General features: G+C 36.5%; 1 pseudogene; it reads right to left on the bottom strand.

Annotated features, from left to right (window-relative positions):
* Nucleotides 1-1,711: 1,711 nt before the first annotated feature.
* On the bottom strand, nucleotides 1,712-15,563 carry LOC101125745 (olfactory receptor 4A5-like; annotated as a pseudogene).
* Nucleotides 15,564-23,090: the final 7,527 nt, after the last annotated feature.

The following is a 23,090-nucleotide window of genomic DNA, read 5'->3' as shown; positions in this document are numbered from 1 at the left end:
AATTAAAGAGGTCAATATAGATTACTTAGAATATTCAGAACAAATTCAAATGAAGTTATCTCTCCAAACACATTTTTCCCTGCAACAACCTCTAAGAAAAAAGACTTGGCTCTTGCCAAGGAAGACTAGCTGAATGCCAAGTAATGTGTAAAGTCTGTAATGTAAATAAGAAAATTCTAATGTAAATGGAAAAATAAATGACTTTCATATTATGAAATATTTATGGAAAGCAAATCATTCATTCAGCCAGAATGAACCAGACTGATATTTACTTACCCAATTATAAAACCAGCAAAGAGCCGCCTTCCCTTTGCTATTAGGAGTCTGTGCCCAAGAAGCCCTGAAGCTCAAAGGCAGAGATCCTTGGAATGAAGTTGATGTTCTACTTATTGGAAAAACAGGTAGTCACAGTTCTGCAATTTTAGTTAGACTACAGGATTTTGATCACGGCCTGAATTTGTGTCAGATGAAACCATAATGATATGTAGTCCATTAATTAGATCCCTTAATTTTAGTCCAATATTAATTCAATAACTATTTTTACAAGAAAGAAATTGTAATTTTCCAACAAGGACATCATTCCCTAAGGATTTACATTGCTCTTTCCATAAATTGGCTTGTCATTGGCTCCACTGAGTACATTTACCTCACTGTATTTTTAGTTAAATACTGGAACTTCTGTGTCATAAGGGCCCTACATATAGAGTCTCATAAATACTTACCTGAACCAGCTAAAGATATTTATCATGTAATAGGCACCACTTAACTTGATTTATCATGTAATGGCCTCCACTAAAAGTTGGCAGTTTTCAACTTGCCTAATAAATTCATTAAATCTAGCCACCCAAAATGCAATTTGGATCACTTCTAAGATTTAAAGGGCACATCAAGATGCTATTTTCTCCTATTAGTAAGTGGTAAAAGATGCACAAACATATCTTTAATTGTGAATAATGATCTGATGTGAGCAAAGGTACTATGCACTAAATTATGACTCCAAGATGGAGAACTAATATACAAGGAAGGCATAATCCTCTATGTCCCTTCCAGCTGAAGTCAAAGAACTACTAATGCTTTCCATTTTCCTGAATGAGGCAAAAGTGTTTGCTAGCTCAGATGATGATTACAACAGTCCAGAATTTGAATTTATATGCTCTATTGAAAAAATACATTAAACACATTAACTGATTAACTGATGTAGATGTTGCCTCAAAATATGCCATAGTCTACAGTAATTCACTATAACCCATATTTATTGCCAAAGCAGACAGTAAAATATAGATACAATATATATTCATCTTCTAAAAAAAGCAGAAGTCGCTTGTTTTACACCAAATTTAAAATAAGAAAAAGTAGAAGAGCTAGAAAAATATGAAATACATGCACTTTAAAGCATTTAAATATTTTAATAAGTAAAGAATTTTTGGTGATAACATTTCAAAGAAAAGCCAGAGTGCTAAACCCTGCCTTTGGGTTCTTTAAGAGTGCAGAGTAAGCCTAAAGCCACAAATGAAAGCCTGAAAAGTGGGGTGAACTTCATATTGATGCTGTTCCCTGAAGAATAAGTGAAATTCAAAGTCTACCAAGGAAAAGAGTCCTTTTTAAACAACGAGGCTTTCATTAGAGACTACAGAGGACTTTAATCTTGGAGTAGTGATGAATAGACAAAGGAGTAGGGATGAATAGACAATGGAATAGTATGCAAAGCAACTCAAGCCCAGCTTAGGTTATCTCGTTTCTTCATTGGATTAATATTGTCTGGGATTTTTATATCTTCAATCTTAGCTGCTGGCTAGAAAAATAGTCAATCCTCTTTTAAAGAAAACCAACAAAATAAAAGTCTTAATATGCCTTACAATTTTATATGCAAAATGCAGCACTCAAAAATAACAAAGTATAGGAGAAGACAAGGCCCGATCATAAGGCAAAAGCAAAATAAAATGAATATAGATTATTCAAATAATGAAAAACAAGCATTTTAAAATATGCCTCGTGTATGGAAATAATTAAAACACAAGATGCATAATACATTGAACCAACTAAATTTGAAAACTAAAACATAAAATAAATACAATTTAGAACTCAATGGTTGGATGTAACAGAAGATCAGAAACAGTTAATGAGAGAAATAGTCAATTAGAGGAAAGATTATAAGAAAATATGCAGAACAAAGCAGAGAGCAATAAAGCAAATGCAGAAAATGGCATTAAAAGAACTATAAAGTTCACAGTGCAAAATTCTAACATACATTGAATTATAATTGCAGAAAGATGATAGGCAAAGATGATAGGTTCTTCTTGTTTAGCCTGAACAACCAGTCTTATCTCCCACTTATAAGTAAGAACATGTAGTATTTGTTCTAGTTTGCTTATGATAATGGCCTCTGGGTCTATCCATGGTTCTTTGCACACGGGTCCATCATGTGCAAAGGACATGACCTCAATGTTTTTATTACTGCATAGCGTTCCGTGGTGTATATGTACCAAATTTTTAAAATCCAATCTACTGTTGGTGAGCTTTTAGTTTGATTCTACATCTTTGCTACTGTAAATATTGCTATAATGAAAATATGTGATATGGTTTGTCTGTGACCCCACACGGATCTCATCTTGAATTCATAGGTGTTGTGGGACAAATGAGTGAAAGGTAACTGAATGATTGGCTAGGTCTTCCCATGCTGTTTTCTTGATTGTGAATAAGACTCACAATTTTTGATGGTATTATAAGGGGAGTTTGCCTGCACAAGCTCTCTCTTTCCCTGCTACCATCCATGTAAGACATGACTTGTTTCTCCATGCCTTCTACCATGATTGTGAGGCCTCCCCAGCCACTGGAAACTGTAAGTCCATTAAACCTTTCTTTAGTAAATTGCCCAGTCTTGGGTATGTCTTTATCAGCAGTGCAAAAATTGACTAATACAGTAAATTGGTACCAGTAGAGTGGGGCACTGCTGAAAAGATACCAGAAAATAAGGAAGCAACTTTCAAACTGGGTAACAGACAGAGGTTGAAAGAGTTTTGAAGGTTTGGAAGAAGACAGGAAAATGTGGACAAGATTGGAATTTTTCTAAAGACTTGTTGAATGGCTTTGACTAAAATATGGATAATGGTATGGCCAATGAAATCCATGATGAGGTGGTCACAGATGGAGATGAGGAACTTGTTGGGAACTGGAGCAATGGCAACCCTTGTTATGTTTTAGCAAAGAGTCTGGCAGCATTTTGCCCCTGCCCTAGAGATTTGTGGAATTTTCAACTTGAGAGAAGTGATTTAGGGTATCAGTTGGAAGAAAGATTTTAAGCAGCAAAATATTCAAGAGGTGGCATAGGTACTGTTAAAGGCATTCAGTTTTATAAGGGAAGCAGAGCATTAAAGTTTGAAAAATTTGCAATGTGACAATGTGATAGAAAAGTAAATCCCATTTTCTGAGGAGAAATTCAAGAAGCCTGCAGATATTTGCATAAGTAATGAGGGGTGAATGTTAATGCCCAAAACCATGTGCAAAATATCTCCAGGGCATGTCTGAGAATTTTTTGCCAGCCTCTCCCATCTCTGGCCCTGAGACCAAGAAGGAAAAATGGTTTCATGGGTCTGACCCAGCATCCCTCTTCTGTGTGCAGTCTAAGGATTTGGTGCACTGGATCACAGCTGCTCCAGCCATGACTAAAAGGGGGCAAGGTACAGTTCAGGCTGTAGTTTCATAGGCTGCAAACCCCAAGCCTTGGCAGCTTCACTGGGTGTTGAGCCTGTGGGTGCACAGAAGTCAAGAATTTAGGTTTGGAAACCTCCACTTAGGTTTCAGAGGATGTAAGAAAATACCTGGATGTCCATGCAGAAGTTTTCTGCAGGGCAGGGAATTAATGGAGAAGCTCTGCTAAGGTAGTGTGGAAAGGAAAAGTGTGGTCAGAGCCCCCACAGGGAGTCACCACTGGGCTGCAGTCCTTGAAGCTGTGAGAAGAGGGCCACTGAACTCCAGACTCCAGAATGATAGATACACTGACAGCTTGCACCATGCACCTGGAAAAGCCATAGACACACCAGCCCATGAAGCCAGCCAGGAGGAAAGCGATGCCATGCAAAGCCACAGGAAGAGAGCCATAGAAGACCATGGGAATCCACCTCTTCCATCAGTATGACCTGACTGTATTTACCCAATGCCTGTACCCCCATTGTATCTAGAAAGTAACTAACTTGCTTTTGATCTTACAGGCTCATAGGCAGAAGGGACTAGCCTTGTTTCAGATGGGACTTTGGGCTGTGGACTTCAGAGTTAATGCTGAAATGAGTTAAGACTTTGGGGGACTGTTGGGAAGGCATGATTCATTTTGAAATGTGAGGACATGAGATTTGGGAGGGGTCAGGAGGCAGAATGATATGATTTGGCTCTGTCTCCTACCCAAATCTCATCTTGAATTCCCACATGTTGTGGGAGGGGCCTGATAGAGGTCATTAAATTATGGGAGCAGATCTTTCCCATGCTGTTCTCATGATAGCAAATAAGTCTCAGAACATCTGATGGTTTTATATGGGGGAGTTTGCCTACAGAGTTCTCTCTTTGCCTGCTGCCATCCGTGTAAGACATAAGTTGCTCCTCCTTGCTTTCTGCCATGATTGTGTGGCCTCTACAGCCTCTTGGAACAGTAAGTCCATTAAACCTCTTTCTTTTGTAAATTGCCAAACTCGGGTATGTCTTTATCAGCAGTGTGAAAACAGACTAATACTATATGCATTGATATATTTTTATATAGAACAATTTATGTTCCTTTGAGCATATAATCAATAATGAGAATGCTGGGTGAAATGTTAATTTTGTTTCTATGTCACTAAGTGGTTGTCACACTGCTTTCCATAAAGATTGAATGAATTTACACTCCCACCACTAGTGTATAAGAGTTCTGTTTTCTCTGCAACATTACTAGCATCTGTTTTGTTTTTTTTTTTACAATTTAATAATAACGGTTTTGACTGGTGTGAAATGGTTTCTAATTTAATTTTGATATGCATTTCTCTAACATTTGATGAAGTTGAGCATTTTTTCATAAACTTGTTGGCTGAATGTGTGTCTTCTTTTGAGAAATGTCTTTTTAAGTTCTTGGCCCATTTTTAATGAGCAAAGGACCATTTTAACATTTGTGTTTTGCTGGTAAGCATATTAAAAATCAATGTGCAAAAATCACAAGCATTGCAATACACCAATAATAAACAAACAGAGAGCCAAATCATGAGTGAGCTCCCATTTAAAATTTCTACAAAGAGAATAAAATGCCTAGGTATACAGCTTACAAGAGACTTGGAAAACCTCTTCAATAACTACAAACCACTGCCCAAGAAAATAAAGGAGGATACAAACAAATGAAAAACCATTCCATCCTCATGGAGAAAAAGAATTAATATCATGAATATGACCATACTGCTCAAAGTAATTTATAGATTAAATGCTATTCACCTCAAGCTACCATTGACTTTCTTCACAGACTTAGAAAAAACTACTTTAAATATCATATGGAGCTAAAAAAGAGCCCATATACCCAAGACATCTCTAAGCAAAAAGAACAAAGCTGGAGGCATCACGCTACCTGACTTCAAACTATACTACAAAAGTACAGTAAACAAAACAGCACATTACTGGTACCAAAAAAAAAAGATATGTAGACCAATGGAAGAGAACAGAGTCCTCAGAAGTGACACCACACATCTGCAACCATCTGATCTTTGACAAACCTGACAAAAACAAGCAATGGGAAAGGATTCCCTATTTAATAAATGGTGCTAGAAAAACTGGCTGGCCATATGCAAAAAACTGAAACTGGACCCCTTCCTTACAACTTATACAAAATTAACTCATGATGTATTAAAGACTTAAACATAAAACATAAAACTATAAAAACCCTAGAGGAACACCTAGGCAATATCATTCAGGACATAGGCATAGGAAAAGACTTCATGACAAAAACACCAAACAAAATTGCAGCAAGAGCCAAAATTGACAAATGGGATTTAAATAAACTAAAGAGCTTCTTCACAACAAAAGAAACTATCAAAAGAGTGAACCAGCAATGTACAGAATGGAAGAAAAATTTTGCCATCTGTCCTTCTGACAAAGGTCTAATATCCAGAATCTACAAAAAACTTAAATTTACAAGAAAAAAAACAACAACCCCATCAAAAAGTTGGCAAAGGATATGAACAGACACTTCTCAACTAAGACATTTATGCAGCAACAAACATATGAAAAGAGCTCATTATCACTGGTCATTAGAGAAATGCAAATCAAAACCATAATGAAATATCACTACATGTCAGTTAGAATGGCAATCATTAAAAAGTTAGGAAACAACAGATGCATTTATTTACATTAGTCTAACATTTGATGAAGAAATAGATAACACTTTTAAACTGTTGGTGGGAGTGTAAACTAGTTCATCCACTGTAGAAGACAGTGTGGGGATTCCTCAAGGATCTAGAACCAGAAATACCATTTGACCCAGTAATCCCATTACTGGGTATATACCTAAAGGAACATAAATCAATCTACTATACAGACACAAATATGTTCATTGCAGCAAATATGTTCATTTGCTATTGTAAATAGTATTTACAATAGCAAAAACTTGGAAACAACCCGAATGACCATCAATGATAGACTGGATATAGAAAATGTGGTACATATATACCATGGAAAACTATGCAGCCATAAAAAAGAATAAGTTCACGTCCTGTGCAGGGACATGCATGAAGATGGAAACCATCATTCTCAGTAAATTAACACAGTAAAAGACAACCAAACACCACATATTCTCGCTCATAAGTGAGAGTTAAAAAAATGAGAATACATGGACACAGGGAGGGGAACATCATACCCTGGGGACTGTTGGGGGTGGGGGAAAAGGGAGATATAGCATTAGGAGAAATACGTAATGTAGATGATGGGTAGATGGGAACAGCAAACCACCATGGCGCATGTATACCTATGTAACAAAGCTGCATGTTCTGCACATGTACCCCAGAACTTAAAGTATAATAATAATAAAAAGGAAATCTACAGCTAGACACATCATGGTAAAACCAAAGACAAATATAGTGGAATAATGTAGTGCAATAAAACTGAAATAAATACTGGTATACAAAAAAAGAAAAGAAAATACTAGCTAACCATATCTCCCATGTCCAAAGAATAATCCACCATGGTCAAGTGGGTTTCAAACAAGGGATGAAGGGATGGTTTAAAATACACAGGTCAATAAATGGAATGAAACACCCAAACAGAATTAAAAACAAAAATCACGTGATCATTTCAGTAGGTGCAGAAAAAATAATCAACAAAATCCAGTTTCCATTTATGATGAAAACTCTCAGCAAAATCAGCATACAAGGGACATATCTTAATGCAATAAAAGCCATCTATGACAAACCCACAGCCAGCACAATACTGAATGGGGAAATGTTGAAAGCATTCTCTCTGAGAACTGGAACAAGATAAGGATACCTACTCTCACCACTCCTCTTCAACATAGTACTGGAAGTTCTAGTCAGAACAACCAGACAAGAGAAATAAATAAAGGGCATAGAAATTGGTAAAGAGGAAGTCAAACTGTCTCTGTTTGCTGATGATATGATCATTTACCACAAAAACCCTACAACTCCTCCAAAAAGCTCCTAGAACTGATAAAAAGAGTTAAACAAATTTTCCGGATACAAGATTCATTTACACAAATCAGTAGCTCTTCTATACACCAACAGTGACTGAGCAGAGAATCAAATAAATAACTAATCCCTTTTACAATAACTGCAAAAACTCAAAAATAAAATACTTAGGAACATACCTAACCAAGAAGTCAAAAGACCTCTACAAGGAAAACTACAAAACATTGCTGAAAGAAATCATTGACTACATGAACAAATGGAAACACATCCCATGCTCATGAATGAGTTGAGTCAATATTGTGAAAATGACCATACTGCCAAAAGCAATCTACTAATTCATTGCAATTCCGATTAAAATACCACCATCATTCTTCACAGAAATAGAAAAAAACAATTCTAAAATTCATATGGAACCAAAAAAGGGCCCGCATAGCCAAAGGAAGACTAAGAAAAAAAAAAAATTCTGGAGGCATCACACTATCTGATTTCAAAGTACACTTTAAGGCCATAGTCAACAAAACAGTGTAGAACTGGTACAAATTTAGGCATGTAGACCAATGATACAGAATAGAGAGCCTAGAAATAAACCCAAATCCATACAGCCAACTGATCTTCGACAAAGCAAACAAAAATATAAAGTGGGGAAAGGATATCCTTTTCTACAAATGGCACTGGGATAATTGACTAGCCGCATGTACAAGAATGAAACTGGATCCTCATCTCTCACCTTATACAAAAATCAACTCAAGATGGATTAAGAACTTAAACTATAAAAAATCTAGAAGATAACATTGGAAAAACCCTTCTAGACATTGGCTTAGGCAAGATTTTATTACCAAGAACCCAAAAGCAAATGCAATAAACACAAAGATAAATAGCTGAAACCTAATTAAAATAAGAGCTTTGCATGGCAAAAGGAAATCAGCAGAGTAAACAGACAACCCACAGGGTAGGAGAAATCTTCACAATCTATACATCTGACAAAGGACTAATATCCAGAATCTACAATGAACTCAAACAAATCAGTAAGAGAAAAAACACACAATCCCATCAAAAAGTGGGCTAAGGACACGAGTAGACAATTCTCAAAAGAAGATAGACAAATGGTCAAAAAAAGTATGACAAAATGCTCAAAATCACTGATGATCAGGGGAACGCAAATCAAAACTGCAATGTGATACCCACCTCACTCCTAAAAGAATGGCCATGTTCAAAAATCAAAAAGGAGTTCAAATTGGCATAGATGCAGTGAACAGGGAACACTTTTATACTGCTGGTGGGAATGTAAACTAGTACAGCCACTATGGAAAACAGTGTGGAGTTGCTTTGAGGATTAAAGTAGAACTAACATTTTATCCAACAATCCCACTACTGGGTATCTACAACGAGGAAAAGAACTCATTACAAGAAAAAGATACACATGCATATTTATAGCAGCACAATTCACAATTACAAAATCACAGAACCAACCCAAATGCCCATTAATCAATGAATGGATTAAGAAACTGTGATATATATATGATGGAATAGTACACAGCCATAAATAGGAATGAATTAACAGCATTTGAAGTGGCCTAGATGAGACTGGAGACTATTATTCTAAGTGAAGAAACTCAGGAATGGAAAATCAAACATCGTATGTTCTCACTGATATGTGGGAGCTAAGCTATGAGGATGCAAACGCATAAGAATGATACAATGGACTTTGCATACTTGGGGGGAAAAGTGGAGGAGGTTGAGGAATAAAACACAACCGATATGATTGTGTAGATGGTGTAAGAAAAATCTCACAAGTCACCACTAAAGAAATTATTCATGTAACCAAATACCACCTGTACCACCTGTACCCCAAAAACATATAAAAAATAAAAAATAAAAATATCCAGAAATTTCTGCATATTTTAAAAATAAGTAAATCACTTTTTAACAAACTATTGGTAAAATAAATTACCATGGAAATTATAAAATATTTTGAGCTTAATGTTTATAAAAATACAACCTACCAAAGCACATAAAAGTCAGCTAAAATCTTAGTTGTATTAATTGGAAAATGATAAAGACTGAAAAACTAATGCACTAAACGTTCATTTAAGAATTCATTTCATGTAGCATAATGCACTCCAGGCTCATCCATGTTACTGCAAGTGATCTCAAAACATCACATCTTACCCTATACATACAAAATATTATTATTCATCAATTAAAAGTGAAATAAAATACTGAAATTATTCAAGTCCTCCAGGTCTAAAGACACTCACTGAAGGGGCTATCATCTGAATGCTGTCTACTAACAGCACACCCAACAGCTAGAAAAATGAATTATTCTTTCCTAAATGAAGGGCAAGGCACTGCCTCTTCATATAGGCCATAATATACCCGTTATGCCACTTGAATTTATATATTCTTATACATTATCAGAACAGCTTTTTTAGAATTATCTTACTTGAAGGGAACTAAAATATAAAGGTTCAATGACAAACTATGTCTCTTGCCACTGCCACTGATCTCAGAGTTGCAACTGCTATTTACCATCTTCTTCCTTATCAATTTTTTCCCACTTCACTTTATGCTAGCATCTTTGCAGATCTTCTAAGTTATTTAATGGGATAGTCCAGACTTTCATCCTCAAAATATCTCATCCCTGTTCATTATACCCATTCAGGAAAGACCTCCTGCACTTTCTCATTTATTATCACTATTGGAAAAGGAAATGGCAAGGTGTGCTCAGGTAAGTCACCTGGAAGAAAAAAGTATTATTTCTTGCAACCATTGTGTTATAACATCTCCATTCCACATCACAATCAGGTTAATTATCTCTGTCACAGATGTGGGAAGAGCGCTCTGTAAATCATTACAGATAGCAACCTTTTTGTGATAGGAGAGCCAGATGTAATTAATATTATGACTCATGGGACAAATAAAGAAAAGTGTTCTTTAAAAACATAATTGATCCATTTTATCAACTCACCTTGACTATTTTCATAATATTGAAAAGTGCATTCAGGCTAGCCAATCAATAAATATTCTTATATTTCAAAAAAGTTTGAATTCTGTGTTCTATTATTTGAACAAAAAACATGCTAACTGAAACAGTTGCATTTTAAATGTGTTTATGGAATGGTTTCAATTTACAAGTACTTTTATTTACTTATCTTTATATTTCAAACGGCACCATATTATTTTAATTTTTATAAAATTGTAATATGTCTTATTCAGAATAACTCATTAGTCTCTCAAAATTTTAGTTACAGATCTTATATCTTTGGACTTCCAGAACAACTTTTAGGATTAAAGGAATATCCAGAATAGTTGCTTTTATGTGTAAAGAAATGCAACATATGGTTGCCATTTTCCCCAAAGACATACACTTAGCATAGTGCCATAATTTGGTGAAATGAAACTTAGACATGAACATAATCAAAATAAATTAATTCATTTCTTTGATAATATTGTAGTAATTTCTTCCTCAGAAGAAGGAACGTGGAAAAGTACGGGAACTATGGTAAATATTAGTAGTCAAATGTGATTGATCAGTCTGGTCAACAAACAAAGCTTAGACTAATCATGCAAGATTTTGAGAACAGCATGACCATCAGAGATATTTCACAAAACTTAGCAATCATTCCACTAGATCTGCAACATACAATAATGAGAAATAAATGACAAGGGCTCTAGAAGATTCATAATGGAAAGTTGCTCATGCAATGCCATTAGAACCAAGAACCTAATGCACAGTCATTTTTGAAAGTGTATATATATGAACATATGCAGACTGACGGCTCTTGCAGAAACCTATTCCTGCTACCCTGTGATGATTATTGGGATTTGGGATTCAGTAATTCCTGATACGTGTCCAGAGGAAGCCCACTGGAAAGGCAACTACTCAGAAGTTATTGGGCTTGCACAGAGACACAACTTAATGTCATTAATGGCTTAGCATAACAAAATATCTTAATAAAATGGAAATAGGATGTGTGGAAACATATTTTAGAAGTGGCTCTGGGAAGTATATCATATCCATAAGTATAACTTCAGAATAAAAGGAACTTCTCACAGAGGTTTCCAGTCCTGTTGCTCAGTGGTATGAATGCAATTATACATTTCCAGTTTCAAAGCTATTTGTGAGTATGGTGCTTATATATTCTACAAAGTCTTCAAGTAAATCACACTGAAGAAAGCACCATCGTCTTCCCTTGTGAACAAGAGCACCTATTTTAATTGCCTAGCCCTCTCTTTCTCTATTGTGTGCTGGGCATTTGGAAGAAATTCCTTGTCTCGATAGACAATTAAAATGGAATTGTAATTCCACTGGATGACAGTGACTCTGTCACCCAGGCTAGAGTGTAGTGGCACAATCTCGGCTCACTGCAACCTCCACCTCCCGGGTTCAAGTGACTCCTGCCTAGCCTCCTGAGTAGCTGGGACTACAGGCATGTGCCACCATGCCCAGCTAATTTTTGTATTTTTTAGTAGAAATGGGGTTTCACCACATTGGCCAGGGTGGCCTCAAATTCCTGACTTTGTGATCCACCTGCTTCAACCTCCCAAATTGTTGGGATTACAGGCAAGAGTCACCACACCCAGCCAGAACACCCTTATTCTAAATATAGTTAAGTTTTTACACCAGAGTTTTTTCATAGCAATTCTTATCGCTAAATTTCTCAGTGTGTATATTAATGGATTCAACATGGGTGTGACAACTGTATAAAACACAGTCATGAATTTATCAATAGGAAAGTTTGAAACAGGTCTAACATACATGAAAATACAGGGAACAAAAAAGAGGACAACCACGGTTATGTGGGAGCTGCAGGTAGACAGGGCTTTACGCCTCCCTTCCTGACTATAAGTTTTAAGGGAGTTTAGGATGACTCCATAGGAGATTAGTAGAAGGATGAAGATGACCATACAGATTGCTCCACCACTGGCAATCACAGTGAGGCCTATAAAGTAGGTGTCAGTGCACGCCAGTTCCAATAATGGGTACATGTCACAGACAAAGTGGTCAATGACATTAGGGCCACAGAAAGGGAGACTGTACACAACAAAAATTTGAAACATAGAATGCAAAAAACCTCCAGTCACAGCCACCACCAAGAGAAGGATGCAAACCTGTCGATTCATGATGATCAAATAGTGCAGTGGCTTACAGATGGCCACATAGCGATCATAGGCCATCCCCACCAAAAGACCTCAACACCACCAAATAGGTGGTCTGCAAATAGCTGGCCCATGGAAGCTGGGAAGGCAACAGTCTTTTTTATCACAGAGTAAGTCTATCATCAATTTAGGAGAAAAGGAAGTGGAATATACAGCATCCATAAATGACAGGCAGGCAAGGAAAAAGTACAGTGGGGAGCCCAAGGAGGGGTGGCAATAATGGTCACAACAATGAGCAGGTTGCCCACCGTAGTTACAACGTACGTGAGTAAAAACATTACAAATAATGCTTTTTGCAATTAGGATCCTGAGTGAGGCCCAGGAGGACAAATTCTGCAACATTGTTAATCCCATTTACTCTTCTCTAAGGCTTGTATCAGAGTTGAGAACTCAGGAGGCAGGACCTGTAATGAAACAGTGAACAGGAGCATGAATACATCCATGATGTCACAGAGCACATCTTCATCTTTATGTCTTCAACAGTGGTTTATGCACAATAAACATTTAGTGAATCTCTATTGAGTTGCTCATCTCCTCAAAGATTATAGGTTGAGCCTACAGGTAACAGCTTCTGTCTTTAAGTGTTAGTGAATATTCTGTACAGAAGAAGAGTTAAACACCCAACAGCCATTCATACGTTTCATAACTCCTTATTTAAAACATATTTCTTGGCACAACAGATAGCTATGGTGAATAGGAAATAGATTCTTGGTCTCAAGAAACTTACTTTATGGTGGTGGTAATAAACTCTAAATAAGTACATTGACAAAGATTCAGTCCTTTGAGTTTGCAGTTGTTGTGGAATCTTTACTTTATGATCGGTGTAGCATCAAAAATAACATCCTCTGAAATATCTCACTCAGTGCCAGCGAATTCCACTATTAGACATTTGGTCCTTCACGTCTCGAAATATGTTCAGTCTTTATGAATATTTCATTAAATGTCAGGCGACTGGACATTAACCTGTATAAATAGTAAAATATTATTTATCACATTATTTCCTGTAGCAATTACTTAGTCTGATTGTCTGTTCACCTTATAAGGATCTATTAATGGTCTAGATCATATTCTTGCCTGTTTCATAATTTTTTGTCACACTTACAACAATATCCTGATTTTCAGCAACTAATTTTGAACTTCAGTGAACTAACTCATAATTATCATCAAGTGTCACATTAGTAGTGAGTATTTTTTTCTGAATTCTTGGGGTGAACTAGATAGTGAAAGAGGAAAAAACAGACACTGTACAAAGAGGCACAGAACAGGGGACATGATTTTATTTATAACACTATCTAGATACTGAGAGCACTCAAAAATAGAACCCTAGTGTCCAGTTTTTTTTAAAAAAGCATACTAGAAGAAAAATTCCAAATTCAATGTAAGACTGCATGAATTTCAGTCATTTTCTGAATGCATTTAAAAATCTGTTTGTGTTTTCTTAGTGGAAAATAGTTTGATTAAATTAGATAAACTGATAATCCTTTCTAGTCAACTATCTATGAAACTATTAGTACACCTCTCCCTTATTCTATTCTGCTGACTTTTTTATTTTTCATATATTTATAATTAAATAGCAATTTGAAAGCTCAAGACTGTTACATGAATAACTGTAGTCAGTGGTAGATGTTTCATGATTAGTGTGAGTAAATAATGACTACAGATTTTTCATTCAATATGCATATTTTTGAGATTCAAGACATCCATGGAGAGAAAGCGTAGCATGTGGTGAATAACGGCGACATTGGAGCCACAGTGACTCAGCTATAACCCCGGTTCACCACTTACTGTGTGACTTTGGGCCACTTACCAAAACTCTCTATGCCTCACTATGATTTAAGACCTCTTAAGGTTGTTTTATTACAACAAAGTAAAGTGCCTAGAACAATGGCTGGCACCTCATAAGGGCTCAGTACATGTTACTGAATGCTTCATTGTGAACATTGGATCAGAACTCATCATGGGGATATCTGTCAATTTGAAAAGATTTATAGACATAGTTCAGGGAAAAAACAAGCAGACACCTGTAATTCAGGAAAGGCTTTTGGGGAACACAGTATAATTGTATGTCTTAGGAATTATCTATTTAATTATGTATGAGTAGTGATTTTATCTTGATGAAACATATTTTGACAAGATCAGGCAGAATTACAGTAGAAAAGTTGGACCCCTCATCAGAGGTAGAGCTGTATGGTAAAAATGAAAGAAAAAGGGGTTAAATAAGAAAACAGAGTAATTATAATAAATAAGTTAATATCCACAGGTAATCAGAAGATTAAGATTAATGTGATAATTGAGGCAAGTATTCTTCAAAACATTTTCTTCAGGAAGATTTTTCTCAAGAAAATAATGGAAGTACAGCCTCTTGTGGGATGCTGGGAGAGTCAAGCATCTTCTTGGGGTAGCCAAACAAACACAGCTCAGATCCTAGTAAACAAACAGATAAAAACAAAAACAAAAAGAAAGAAAGAAAAGAAAAAGAAAGAAAGAGAAGAAAAAAAGAAAACTCAGAAGAAAAACAAAAATATCTCAAAGTCTCTAGATCTGATGGTTAAGGACAAACTTAAATTACAGACAACAATGGGAAAAGTAGAGATACAAACTGAAACTTTCTGATAATTCACTGGTAGGAAAACTGAATAATTACTACACCTCAAATGTAGACAAGATGATTCCACTTACATAGATCTGGCAGTCAAGGAGGATGTGTGCAGAAGGAATTTGAGCTTCCTCTAAACACCAACTGTGATGAACATTCCACATGTCTCCTTCACATTACCATTTCCAGCTGATTCCAGAGTTCTGTCATATTGAAGCTATAGACTGATAGAGGAACCCTTGCTAAAGAACACAAGTGTATAATGTAGTTATAGACAATTGTATTATTTTTTCACACCTTACTTGCTACGAGGCTTAGGGCCTTTTCTCCGTTTCATCATCAAAAGTAGATTTCAAAAGGATAATTATATTTGGCAATTTAATGTTTACTTGTAAAAAATAGAGTATGTAAACTATCCCTTATAGTTTAAATAATTTAAAATATAATATTTTAAATGCTGAAACATAGCGTTATTAGGCTTTCAATGTAGACTTCTAAGTTAATGTTGTTCTAGAAAAAATGATTTAATATACTTTCCTAAGAACATGTCATTTTCAAAAGATAAAATTCCATAATAACAAAAACCTCTATAATATTATATTTCACAGTCACAGTTTATAAATCTATTTAAATGACAGTAGACTAGTACCTTCCTGACCATATATATCTACTAGTATGTTTGCTGGGATAATTTTTAGATTCATAAGTAAAAACCCATATAATGCTTCTAAAACATAACATGCATTTGTTCCTTTGCACTCTAACACAATTGACAAGATCCGGAATTTTAAATTCTCTAATCAAATATATCTAAAAGTAATTATACACCTTTATTAATACATCATGTAAAATATAACATCCCATAAACTAAGATTATACACCCATTGGTTTATTTATTATACATGTAATATGGAACATGTTTCTCTTCTTATTTGGCAAATGGAAAAATACAACCAATTAGGCTGTGTATTAAAACCAAGTATACATTTTATATTCTGGTAAATTTTCATATTTCTAGCTCAATTTTTCCAATTAGAATTTATCTAATAAACCATTGATTTTTAAGACACTAGCTATATTTCAACATATCACAGGAATTTTCAATGTATATCTCCTGTCAATGGTTTCGAACACTCACATCTTGGTCCAGAAAAGCAATGCTTCTTTCACTGAGGATTAACATAGATACCTCATGCATCTATGTGTGATCATAAAACACAAGAATATAAATGGCTGATCCATGGATGTAGAATTAGTTCCTAGTGGCTACAGTTTCCATAGTTTCACCCTGGCTTCTCATTATCTCAGTCATTAGAGAAGTATAGCACCAAAGCAAATGACCAAAATATAAAGATGCTTTAACATAATTTTAATATTTACTGTACAAAGGTAATCAAACATTCTCACCTGCTGGAAAATTTCTTCAGATAAAAACAAACAGATTATCTCCGTGTGACTATTTAAAAGTTGACCTAATTAGTGATAATTAACCTGGACAAGACCCTTATTATGTGACACAAGTATCAACACTAAAATTTGTTACTTGAAAGTTTTCTTTATAAATTATGTTGAAGCAACAACCATAAGGACTTTACTGTGATTGAGGATTTATGATAACATTCCTGTGCCCACCTATTAAGCTTTGTACCTAACAAGGACAATGCTAAGACTTAACTTCATGGAAAAAAAATGACAGGTAGAAGCCAAACTCTTCAGTCTTTCAGTCATTCAACTAGCATATCCCTAAGACCACTTCTTTCCTAAGTAAAAGCATGTCTCTATATCTCCTCAAACTCATCCCAGGAAATTGAGACCCTTCACACATTTTTACAAGCAATGGTAGATATTACAAGAAAATATTACACCTAGAGGACTAGATACCAACTGAAGACATACGCTACCTTGAGCAGAAATTTAACTTTTATGATATCTCCTGGGTAGTTCTATTAGGAAAATTATTCTTCCATTTATGTCTGTAGACAAAGTCTATGAGTTTCACAGCAACAATTTTTAGCAAGAGACAGTAAGGTCATTATAGATTAGTTAATTAGAATATTTGGAACAACTTCAAATGAAGTAACCTCTCTGTAAACTTACTTCTTAGAAAATCCCTAGATGAAAAAGACCTGGCTCTTGCTAAGGAAAAGTAATTAAATGCCAAATAATTTGAAAAGCCCGTAATATGAAAATAAAATTCTAAAGTAAATTGAATAATAAATTATGAGTTTCATGTTACAAAATGTTTAGGTAAGGCAATTAATATTTCGGCCAGAATGAAAGGAGAACGAGCCCCAGATTCTATTCTCTAAAAATATTCTCAGTAAGGAGGGCCTTACCCATCCTGTTCCACATGACTGGGGAGGCCTCAGAATCAGAGGCTCAGAGGCAGAGAGCCTAAGAATGGAAGTTGACATTCTGATTCTTGCAAAAATAGGTAATCACAGTGCTGTAGTTTTAGGTTAGAGTACACACTTTTGTTCAAGACCTGTATCTATGTCAGATATAACCATAATGATCTGTAGTCCATTGATATGGTTTGGCTGTGTCCCCACCCAAATTTCAACCAGAATTGTGTCTTCCTCATTTTTCTCTTGCCACTGCCATGTAAGAAGTGCCTTTCACCTTCCACCATGATTCTGAGGCCTCCCCAGCCATGTGGAACTGCAGGTCCAATTAAACCTTTTTCTACCCAGTCTTGGGTATGCCTTCATCAGCAGTATGAAAATGGTCTAATACAACCATTAACTCAATTTTTAAATTTTGTTCCCATATCAACTCAATAACTGTTTCTACAATAAAGAAATTTTGAATTTCCAACAAGGGAACAGTGTTTAAGGGCTTCCATGGTTATTTCTGTGACTTGGTTTACCATTGACTCCATTGAACATCTTCTTTTCATTATACATTTAGTTAAATATTGGATCTTTGTGTCATAACAGCCTCAGATAAAGAGTCTCATAAAGACTGCTGTGAAGTAGCAAAAGTTTTTATCATGTAATGGGCTCCATTAAAAGCTGGTCATTTTCAACTTACCTAATAAATTGATTAAATTCATTCAACACATATGTAATATATATTACTGCCAAAATTCAAAGAGCATGTCTATAAGCACTGTGCTGTCTTACTGGTAAGTGCTAAAAAATGCACAAACATATCTGTAATTCTGAAGAACTGTCTGATATGAACAAAGGTACTATGGTTTAAATTATGACTCCAAGATGAAGAACTAATATAAAAATAGGACCTAATTCTCTATGTCCCTTCCAGCTGAATTCAAATAACTACTAATACCAACACCCAGTGTAGAAGCGTACCCTTCCTCAGCCAAGCTTTCATATGAACTGGTAGCCTCAAAAGCACCTTGATTACAGCTTTGTGAGAGACTTTGAAGCATGGGAACATGCTAAACCATCCTTGGTTTCCTCACCTACAGAAATTGAGAATGAGTACATATTGTTTGAATCACTGAGTTTTGAAATAATTTGCTATGAATAAATAAATAACTCATAAATATATATAGAGTATGCTTCAAATATTTGGAAACATGCCAATAAATATTTAGTCAACCTCTGAATCCAGGAAAAAGGTATAATGGAAATAAGCCAATATTTAGAACTCAGCAATAATGAAAACATATCAAAATATATGAGGTTTTATCAAAACAGTACTTAAACAAACATGTATACTGATAAATGCTTACATTTAAAATAAATGTTAAGGTGGATCCAAGATGGCTGAATAGGAACAGCTCCAGTCTAGAGCTCCCAGCATGAGCAACGCAGAAGATGTGTGACTTCTGCATTTCCAACTGAGGTACCGGGTTCCTCTCACTGGGGAGTGTAGGACAGAGGGTGCAGGGCAGTGGGTGCAGTGCACCATGCATGAGCCAAAGCAGGGCAAGGCATCACCTCACCCAGAAAGTGCAAGGGGTCAGGGAATTCCCTTTCCTAGTCAAAGAAAGGGGTGACAGATGGCACCTGGAAAATCAGGTCACTCCCACCCAAATACTGTGCTTTTTCAATGATCTTAGCAAATGGCACACCAGGAGATTATATCCCACGCATGGCTCAGAGTGTCCTACACCCATGGAGCCTCACCCATTGCTAGCACAGCAGTCTGAGATCAAACTATAAGGTGGCAGTCAGACTGGTCGAGGGGTGCCCGCCATTGTGGAGGTTTCAGTAGGTAAACAAAGTGGCAGGGAAGCTCAAACTGGTTGGAGCCCACCACAGCTCAAGGAGGTCTGCCTGCCTTTCTAGACTCTACCTCTGAGGGCAGGGCATTGCCAAACAAAAGGCAGCAGAATCCGCTGCAGACTTAAATGTCCCTGTCTGAAAGCTTTGAAGAGAGTAGTGGTTCTCCCAGCACACAGCTGGAGATCTCAGAATGGACAGACTGCCTCATCAAGTGGGTCCCTGACCCCTGAGTAGCCTAAGTGGGAGGCACCCCCCAGTAGGGGCAGACTGACACCTCACATGGCAGGGTACGCCTCTGAGACAAAACTTCCAGAGTAATGATCAGGCAGCAACATTTTATGTTCACCAATATCCGCTGTTCTGCAGCTGCCGCTGCTAATACTGAGGCAAACAGGGTCTGGAGTGGACCTCCAGCAAACTCCAACAGACCTGCAGCTGAGGGTCATGACTGTTAGAAGGAAAACTAGCAAACAGAAGGACATCCACAACAAAACCCCATCTGTACATTACCATCATCAAAGACCAAAGGTAGATAAAACCACAAAGATCGGGAAAAAACAGAGCAGAAAAACTGGAAACTCAAAAAAGCAGAGTGCCTCTCCTCCTCCAAAGGAGTGCAGTTCCTCACCAGCAATGGAACAAAGCTGGATGGAGAAAGACTTTGACGAGTTGAGAGAAGAAGTCTTCAGACAATCAAACCACTCCAAGCTAAAGGAGGAAGGTCGAACCCATGGCAAAGAAGATAAAAACATTGAAAAAAAATTAGACGAATGGCTAACAAGAATAACCAATGCAGAGAAGTCTTTAAAGGACCCGATGGAGCTGAAAACCAAGGCATGAGAACTATGTGACAAATGCACAAGCCTCAGTAGCCAATTCGATCAACTGGAAGAAAGTGTATCAGTGACAGAAGATCAAATGAATGAAATGAAGCAAGAAGAGAAGTTTAGAGAAAAAACAATCAAAAGAAATGAACAAAGCCTCCAAGAAATATGGGACTATGTGAAAAGACAAAATCTACATCTGATTGATGTACCTGAAAGTGACGGGGAGAATGGAACCAAGTTGGAAAACACTCTGCAGGATATTATCCAGGAGAACTTCCCCAATCTAGCAAGGCAGGCCAACTTTCAAATTCAGGAAATACAAAGAATACTACAAAGATACTCCTCAAGAAGAGCAACTCCAAGACACATAATTGTCAGATTCACCAAGGTTGAAAGGAAGGAAAAAATGTTAAGGGCAGCCAGAGAGAAATGTCGGGTTACCCACAAAGGGAAGCCCATCAGACTAAAAGATGATCTCTTGGCACAAACTCTACAAGCCAGAAGAGAGTGGGGGCCAATATTCAACATTCTTAAAGAAAAGAATTTTCAACCCAGAATTTCATATCCAGCCAAACTAAGCTTCATAAGTGAAAGAGAAATAAAATCCTTTACAGACAAGCAAATTCTGAGAGATTTTGTCACCACCAGGCCTGCCCTAAAAGAACTCCTGAAGGAAGCACTAAACATGGAAAGGAAAAACTGGTACCAGCCACTGCAAAAACATGCCAAATTGTAAAGACCATGGAGACTAGGAAGAAACTGCATCAACTGATGAGAAAAATAACCAGCTAACATCATAATGATAGGATCAAATTCACACATAACAATATTAACCTTAAATGTAAATGGGCTAAGTGGTCCAATTAAAAGACACAGACTGGCAAATTGGATAAAGACTCAAGAACCATCAGTGTGCTGTATTCAGGAAACCCATCTCACATGCAGAGACACACATAGGCTCAAAATGAAGGGATGGAGGAAGATCTACCAAGAAAATGGAAAACAAAAAAAGGGAGGGGTTGCAATCCTCGTCTCTTATAAAACGACTTTAAACCAACAAAGATCAAAAGAGACAAAGAAGGCCATTACATAATGGTAAAGGGATCAATTCAACAGGAAGAGCGAACTTTCCTAAATATATATGCACCCAATACAGGAGCACCCAGATTCATAAAGCAAATCCTTAGAGACCTACAAAGAGACTTAGACTCCCACACAATAATAATAGGAGACTTTAACACACCACTGTCAACATTAGACAGATCAATGAGACAGAAAGTTAACAAGGATATCGAGGAACTGAACTCAGCTCTGTGCCAAGTGGACCTAACAGACATCTACAGAACTCTCCACCCCAAATCAACAGAATATACACTCTTTTCAGCACCACACCACACCTATTCCAAAATTGACCACATAGTTGAAAGTTAAGTACTCCTCAAGAAATGTAAAAGAACAGAAATGATAACAAACTGTCTCTCAGACCACAGAACAATAAAACTAGAACTCAGGATTAAGAAACTCACTCAAAACTGCTCAACTACGTGGAAACTGAACAACCTGCTCCTGAATGACTGTTGGGTACATGATGAAATGAAGGTGGAAATAAAGATGTTCTTTGAAACCAATGAGAACAAGGAGAAAACATACAAGAATCACTGGGACACATTCAAAGCAGTGTGTAGAGAGAAATTTATAGCACTAAAAGCCCACAAGAGAAAGCAGGAAAGATCTAAAATTGACACCATAACATCACAATTAAAAGAACGAGAGAAGCAAGAGCAAACACATTCAAAAGCTAGCAGAAGGCAAGAAATAACTAAGATCAGAGCAGAACTGAAGGAGATAGAGACACAAAAAACCCTTCAAGCAATCAATGAATCCAGGAACTGGCTTTTTGAAAAGATCAACAAAATTGATAGTCTGCTAGAAAGACTAATAAAGAAGAAAAGAGAGAAGAATCAAATAGATGCAATAAAAAATGATAAAGAGGATATCGCCAATGATCCCACAGAAATACAAACTACCAACAGAGAACACTATAAACACCTCTACACAAATAAACTAGAAAATCTAGAAGAAATGAATAAATTCCTCAACACATACACCCTCCCAAGACTAAACCAGGAAGAAGTTGAGTCTCTGAATAGACCAATAACAGGATCTGAAATTGAAGAAATAATTAATAGCTTACCAACCAAAAAAAGTCCAGGACCTGATGGATTCACAGCCGGATTCTACCAGAGGTAGAAGGAGGAGCTGGTACCATTCCTTCTGAAACTACTCCAATCAATTGAAAAAGAGGGAATCCTCCCTAACTCATTTTATGAGGCCGGCATCATCCTGATACCAAAGTCTGGCAGAGACACAACAAAAAAAAAAAGAGAATTTAAGACCAATATCCCTGATGAACCTCAATGCAAAAATCCTCAATAAAATACTGGCAAACTGAATCCAGCAGCACATCAAAAAGCTTATCCAGCATGATCAAGTTGGCTTCATCCCTGGGATGCAAGGCTGGTTCAAAATAAGCAAATCAATAAATGTAATCCAGCATATAAACAGAACCAACGACAAAAACCACGTGATTATCTCAATAGATGCCGAAAAGGCCTTTGACAAAATTCAACTTCATGCTAAAAACTCTCAATAAATTAGATATTGATGG

This window comes from Gorilla gorilla, chromosome 9, assembly GCF_029281585.2.
Source record: "Gorilla gorilla gorilla isolate KB3781 chromosome 9, NHGRI_mGorGor1-v2.1_pri, whole genome shotgun sequence".
In the NCBI taxonomy this organism is placed as follows: domain Eukaryota; kingdom Metazoa; phylum Chordata; class Mammalia; order Primates; family Hominidae; genus Gorilla; species Gorilla gorilla.
Note: the sequence above shows the minus strand (reverse complement) of the source record. Positions and strands in the feature narration are given on the sequence as shown.